The 7732-nt window shown below is 38.8% G+C and overlaps 1 long non-coding RNA gene across 1 annotated transcript; it reads right to left on the bottom strand.

The window, feature by feature from the left end:
- Positions 1–5733: 5733 nt before the first annotated feature.
- Positions 5734–6314, bottom strand: LOC138880740 (uncharacterized). Its single transcript, XR_011403356.1, has 3 exons — positions 6250–6314; positions 6031–6162; positions 5734–5941 (listed from the first exon to the last, which is right to left on the bottom strand). It is a non-coding gene; the product is annotated as an uncharacterized lncRNA (long non-coding RNA).
- Positions 6315–7732: the final 1418 nt, after the last annotated feature.

The raw sequence follows: 7732 nt of genomic DNA, 5'->3' as shown, positions 1-7732 counted from the left end.
CATCAAAACGACGATTGAAGAGCTTGATGCAGTGATGTTATTTGATCAACAGCCTGAACGGAAGGTTTATATCGGGGCTAATTTAAACACGAACATGCGAGGTATGATAATCGAATTTTTAAAAGCTAACTTAGATTGCTTTGCTTGGTCCCACGCTGATATGACAGGGATACCACCAAATGTGATGACTCACAAACTCAACGAGGACCCTTCTTTCACACCAATAAAGCAAAAGAAACGGAAACAAGGTGCTTTCAAGAACCAGGTGATTCAGGATGAAGTCCAAAAATTATTAAAAATCGGATCAATCCGTGAGGTAAAATATCCAACTTGGTTAGCTAATACGGTGGTTGTACCCAAGAAAAATGGTAAGTGGCGTGTTTGTGTAGATTATACTGATTTAAATAAAGCATGTCCAAAAGATTCCTTTCCCTTACCACATATAGATCAACTAATTGATGCGACCGCAGGTCATGAACTTTTAAGTTTTTTAGATGCATACTCAGGATATAATCAAATCAAAATGGATCCTGGTGATGAAGAAAAAACTTCTTTCATCACAGACAGGGGGACTTATTGTTATAAAGTAATGCCCTTTGGTCTCAAAAATGCTGGGGCAACCTATCAAAGGTTGGTCACCAAAATGTTCCAAGAACATTTAGGGAAAACAATGGAGGTATATATAGACGATATGCTCGTCAAAACCCAGCAATCTCATGATCATATTTCTCATCTATCTATTACTTTTGAAATTTTGCGAAAATTTAATATGAAACTCAACCCAGAAAAATGTGCATTTGGAGTTGCATCAGGTAAGTTTTTGGGTTTTCTTGTTTCTAACCGTGGTATTGAAGTGAATCCTTCTCAGATCAAAGCAATAGAAGAAATCCCGGATATCCTTACTAATAAAAAGGAAGTACAACGATTAACGGGAAGAATTGCAGCTTTGGGGAGATTTATTTCCAAATCCTCAGAAAGGTGTTTTAAGTTTTTCTCTGCACTTAAAAAGCAAGATCATTTTGAATGGAATGAAGATTGTCAGCAAGCCCTTAGAAATTTGAAAACTTATTTGTCAAAACCACCGTTGTTGGCAAAACCGAAGGTAGGGGAAAAACTTCTCATTTATCTGGCCGTATCTGAAGTTGCGGTAAGTGTTGTTTTAGTCCGCGAGGACCAAGGTAAACAATCTCCTATTTATTACGTAAGTAAGTCCTTATTGGAAGCTGAGACACGATACCCACAGCTAGAAAAATTAGCATTAGCTTTGGTCATGGCATCTAGAAAGTTAAGACCTTATTTTCAATGTCATCCCATTGTTGTAGTTACTGCTTTTCCGCTTCGAAATATTTTGCATAAACATGAACTTTCAGGAAGATTAGCAAAATGGGCTATAGAACTAAGTGAATATGAAGTTATTTATCAACCCAGGACCGCTATAAAGTCTCAAGTACTAGCTGATTTCGTGGCTGATTTTAGCCAGGGGATGCATTTAGAAGCAGAAAAAGAATTATTAGTTTTTAATGGTGCGAACCCGGGGACTTGGGTTTTATACACTGACGGTTCATCTAATGTAAAAGGGGCAGGCTTAGGAATAGTCCTCGTACCACCTGCGGGTGAGACCATTAGACAGGCTATAAAATGTCATTCTATAACTAACAATGAAGCAGAATATGAAGCTGTAATTGCAGGTTTAGAATTGGCACGAGAACTCGGCATAACACAGATTATAATCAAGAGTGATTCTCAACTCGTGGTTAATCAGATGCTGGGGACTTACACAGCCAGAGAGTCACGAATGCAAGAATACCTCGCAAAGGTACGGGAGTTAGTAAAGCAATTCCAAACTTGGAAAATAGTGCAAGTCCCAAGAGATGAGAATGTAGAGGCAGATGCTTTAGCAAACCTTGCATCCGCAGCAGACGTGGCAAACAATACAGATGCTTCAGTCATACATCTATTTCATTCCGTTCTTGAACCTGACAAAAACGAGGTAAATTTTAATCATCTAACATGGGATTGGAGAAATGAAATTGTTGCCTTTTTACAGCACGGAACCGTTCCTAATGACAAAGGAAAGGCTTACGCGCTTCGCAAAAAAGCTGCACGATATTGTTTATATCAAGGTAATCTTTATCGAAAGATGTTCGGCGGACCACTAGCAAGGTGTCTCGGCCCTTCTCAAACCGAATATGTCATGAGAGAAGTACACGAAGGACATTGTGGGAATCACGCAGGAGGACGGTCACTGGTAAGAACGTTAATTCGCACAGGATATTATTGGCCTAAGATGGAAGAAGAGGCAACCAGTTTCGTGTCCAAATGTGATAAATGTCAAAGGTACGGCAATAATATGCACAGACCAGCTGAGTTACTACATCCTGTTTTAGCCCCTTGGCCCTTTATGAAATGGGGAATGGATATCGTAGGTCCACTTCCACAAGCAAAAGGTCAGGTAAAATTTCTACTTGTACTTACAGATTATTTCACTAAATGGGTAGAAGCAGGGGCATTTAAACAGGTACGAGAAAAAGAAGTTAAAGACTTCATATGGCGAAATATAATATGCCGCTTTGGAGTACCAAAGGAGATCGTGTGTGACAATGGACCACAATTTATTGGAGCACAAGTTACAGAATTTCTTCGAAGTTGGCAGATCAAAAGAATAACGTCTACGCCATATCATCCAGTGGGGAATGGACAAGCAGAATCAACTAACAAAGTTATTATCAATAACTTGAAAAAGAGGTTGCAAGATTCAAAAGGTAATTGGCCTGAGGTGTTACCCGGAGTACTGTGGGCTTATCGTACAACGACCAAAACGGGCACTGGAGAAACACCATTTTCGAGGGTTTATGGTACGGAAGCCTTAATACCCGTTGAAATAGGTGAGCCAAGCACACGGTACGATCAGTCAACGGAGGAATCCAATAATGAAGAGATGCGGGTTAGCCTAGATTTACTTGAAGGAAGAAGGGAAGCTGCTTTGATAAGGATGGCAGCACAAAAGCAAGTAATAGAACGATATTACAACAGGAAAGCACGCCTCAGATTTTTCAAAATTGGGGACTTCGTGCTTAAAAAGGTGTTCCAATCTACAAAAGCTGTTAACTCAGGAAAGCTAAGTCCAACATGGGAAGGACCATACAAAGTCCGTGGCATTGCGGGAAAAGGAGCATACCAGTTGGAAACAATGGATGGTAAAGTTTTACCCTCACATTGGAATGCTGTCCACTTAAAAAGATATTACTTTTAAGAAAGTACCTACGGTCAGGTATCATCATGTAAAAATTCTTCTCTTGGTTTATTAATATTTTACTAACGATTTTAGATGCTAGGCTAAATATCCTAACTCGTGCCAAATGATGAGTCACAACCTGCAAGGCAAAATGGAGTATGCTTAAATTCCTAGCCCAGGGTTACAATTAATCTGATGGAAATACACACGAGTTAGGCAGTCTTCATCTATAATCACACCGTCGAGTCCCGTATATCTTTCTGTTTCAGGAAAAGGGCCAAAGTAAAAGAAATAAACAAGTGTTCGAGGCTTCATACTTCACCGCTCAAACACTTGGGGGACTACATATTATACACAGATAGGTGCAAAGAAACAGATACGAGTATCGAATAAAAATCGGCCACAAAGAAGCAAGTGTTGAGAAGAAGTTACGAAGTCTTCAACATTCATGAGAACAACAGAGTCATCTCTCAAACTCATAAACAAAGTCACTTCTCAAACCCTTCTTAACATGTAAAGATAGGGTCATGACTATGTACTGAAACAGGTTATAAAAAAAACCTTGTTTAGTTTATGTTATTTACAAATCTGTTACAAGAAAAACAGTTACGAGAAAAGTTGTAGATGTATTGTAATACATGTAACAGTCAAACACTTGTTAAAAGTTTATGAATGAAAACTTGCCAAAGTTGTTTCATACAAAACGTGTGTTTTCCTATTACTTTCATCGTATTTTAACACCATTATGAAGTTGAGACGTCTTCTTCATTAAGTGTCGATAAAATAAAAGGGCCCTCTTTTATAAGCCTCATGTCAATAAGTCATGGGAAGAATCATAAAGCATTTTCAAAGGATAAAAATGCTAAACTATTCTATAAGTCCTAAATAAGTAAAGAAAAGGCAAGAGTAGAACACATTGAAGTACTAATAAAACTTCTTGATATAATTAAAAAGACTAAGTAGAAACTTAGTCAATAAAAGTTTATACAATTGCCCCATTATGATAACTGGAGACTTTCACCAAAAAATCCTTTAAAAATTAAGGGATAAAACCATCATTCAATTGAGGGGATTGTCACGGAAGCTTCAACTTCCACAGACTGGGTTGTAGAAGTTTCACCCTCTGAAGCTGGAATAGCAACATTTTCAGGAACTTCAAGGGCAGGAGAAGGAGTATCAGTAGACTGTTGGCTTTTCTCGATGGTATCTATGACTTTGGCCAGTTCAGACTGCAAGTCAAAACCCTCTTGAGCAGCTTCCGTCAAAGCATCACGACGAGAATTCAGAAAAGCCCAACTCACTTCTATGTTAAAATTTTCCTCTAGAAGTCCATATTCCTTTTCCCACATAGCAAGATCGTTTTTTAAAATTTGATTTTCAGCTAAATGGGAATCAAGGGAAGCTTCAAGAGAAGCATGAGAACTCTTCAAGGCTTGAATCTCGTCAGAAGAAGTCTGTAAGTCAGCCTGAGCTTGAGTCAAGCTTTGCACTAACTCTCCTGCATATTCTTCCTTTTTAGCCAAAAGTGCCTTCAGCTCTCTAACTTCTTCACTAGCTCTGGATAATTGTTCTGACAAAGAGCATTCCAAAAGCTCTTTGTCTCTTTTCAATTGGCTTGAAGAGGCTTTGACTGTTGCCAGTTCAGAAGTTAAACCACGGTTTTGCTGCTCTAGGAGGTTTTTATCTTCTTGCAACTCTTCTATAGTCCCTTGAGCATTTTCGAACTGCTCCTTCCAGTTGGTTGCTTCAAGTTGGGCTCCCCTAGCTATTTTCTCAGCCTCGTGGACAGACTTTTCAGACTCACGAGCTTTTCTTTCCAGTAAAGAAATTCTTCTCATTAATTCCGTGCTAATAAGGTTAGCCTACAGAGGTAAGTCATGGAAATGAGAAATTGAAGATAATTTAAAAAAAAAAGAGAAAAAAAACTTGTTGGTTGAAATACCTTCAAAGTAGAATGAACTACGTCGTTCATCAAAGTTAAGCAGCTATGGCTCTCCATCTTCTTCTTCTCGATATCTCCAATAAGAGGTTCGAGCCAAACATCGGCTCTGCCGGTTTTCCTCAGGAGGCTATGATTGGCAGGAACCTCCAAAGTAACACTTCTCATTGTTATATTTCCGCTGCTAGAACCTGTCTCTGTATGATGAACAGAGGGAAGAGGAGCAACGGAAGGAATGGAGGGAAAAGATGTAGAAACCAACACCGGAGCAGAAGCAGGTGCGGTTGAAGCAGCCAAGGGAACATATATAGGAGCAGTAGAAATTGGCAAACAAACGGAAGTTGTTAAAGCTGGTAAAGAAACACTTACAACTGGCAGAGGAATGGAGGAAATAGGAACAAATGAGGAAAGGGGAGCTTCATCAAAAACAGGTCCGAGCTCGCCACTCTCGAAACCACTGTCAAAAAGGTGCTGAATTGACTCATTATTATCTCTTGGTTCGGCATCCTCATCAGATTGAATCAAAACAGGCTCGGTGGCGGAGGTACGAGCAGGAATGTTTTCAATTTCATTATCAATGATTATTCGTCTCCTGGCCCTTGGCCTGGTAATTAGGGAGGTACCCTCCTCTTCTTCTTCTTCAGAACTTTCCTTTGTAGCTTTTCTTTTAGGCAGCAAGGCTCGAGCCTTATCTAAATCCAGAGCAGCATTCGCAGACATGCGAATGGCCATAGCTACTTCAGCTGTCATTCCTCTAATGCCAAATCCTGATTAAAGAATGGATATACATGATTAAAGTTGAGGAAAAAGTGCTTAACATGTAAAACAAATTTTTTTTTTAAAAAGGAGTGGATACCATGTGTTTTGACTTTCCAGCCATGTAAAGAAGAAATTGATTTCCAAGTTCTCTGCTCCCTAGTAGCAATCTTCAAAAGTGAGTCTACTCAACCACGAAAGTTGGGAATAGGTTCCACATCTCCCATGGTTGCTACAAAAAACCAAGAAGGGACGAGGTTAAAAACAACATTCTTTTGAAATTCTCAAAAGTATGTACGGTAAATAAGAGGAAACTTACGTTCAAAATTCCACTTCTCAGGAAAGGGAATATTTGTTTCGCCAATCAAATCCACTGTACGGACAACAACGTAACAGATATACCATCCACGATCTTTGTCATCCTCAGGGTTTACTAAAACTTTTTTGCTCCTTGCAGTTAAGGTGAAAACCCCATGGCGTATTAAGTTGGGATGGTATAGATGAATGAGATGAGAAAAGGTGAAATTGACATTGGCCTTGGATGATAAATATCTCAAACAAGCCACTGTTCTCCACACCAATGGACCAATTTGGGCCAAACAAATTGTAAAGAAACGACAAAAATCGAGAATAACTGGGTCAATCGGAGGATTAAAACCTAAAGTGAAGGGGTAAGTGTAAACAGAAGAATACCCATTTCTAAAAGAGGAAATTCTTTGATTTGGGGAAGGAATTGACATTCGGAGACTATCCTTCCAGTTACAATCTCTTCTTATGGTGGGGATTGTAAGCTCGGTTACTAATGTTGGGTAAGTATCGGCTCTTTCTAAATTTTTAATTTGTTTTTGAAGAGACGTTTTGTCACTTTCAAAAGACAAATCGCCGGGAACTATATCATCGACTGAGGGTTCTTGAGAAGTATCAAGAATTTCCCTACTTTTAGAAGAAGGGGCTTTTGGGATAAAACTCCTTGAAGAAGAACCAGAGGAGCCGCCGTAGATTCTAACCCTGTTCGAAGCCTACTTCCTCCACCTCTTCTGTGTCTAACAGGGGCGTTGGGGAACTGATATAGAATTGGAACTTTTTTACGGTTAGGGTTTGAAGAAGACATTGTTAAGAAGAAAGTATGTGCTGAAAATTTGTGAAGAAGACAAAGGAAGACAAAGTTATGTGTAAAATGGGAACCGTCAACTTTTAAAGTATAATGATGAAAAGCCTATAATAAAGGCAGCTATCACTTCGTAAATAGTGAGAATGAAGAAGTCTCGAAGAAGGGTATGAATAGCAGAATCAATTATAAAATGACACATGGACAGAACATTAAATGGAAAAGACTGCTGAGACGTTAGTACTGTCATGAGCATTAATTGTGGCAAAAGTTCTTTTTACATGAAGATCCACTTCCCAATTATTTAATTGATAAAAAAAATGGAAAGTGGGGGGACTATCTGTATTGGGAAAAAACTGAATTTATATTAAAAATGATGTGGCATGGCACGTGGATTAGTTGAATGGTCAAAGAACAGCAATTGACTAAGAGGCACGGTGAAAACAGCCACGAGAAGAAGAATTTAAATAGGCACGAGACGATGTATAGATACGAGTCTCGTACCAATTTAAATTATTTACAGCCAACGGATTAGAAGGCATTGAAAGCAAGGATCAGATGACAGAAAGGAGTCCAAATTCATTATTAAATGTCTGATACGTTATAAAGTTGGTATTTAATAGGAATGATTGTATAACGGCTTATTTAATGTCATTTATTGCTCATGATTATATCATTAAAGCTGATGCTTTAT

The sequence above is a fragment of the Nicotiana sylvestris genome, chromosome 1 (assembly GCF_000393655.2).
Source record: "Nicotiana sylvestris chromosome 1, ASM39365v2, whole genome shotgun sequence".
Lineage (NCBI taxonomy): Eukaryota > Viridiplantae > Streptophyta > Magnoliopsida > Solanales > Solanaceae > Nicotiana > Nicotiana sylvestris.
The sequence above is the reverse complement of the archived record's forward strand: the minus strand, read 5'-3'. Positions and strand labels throughout refer to the sequence as shown.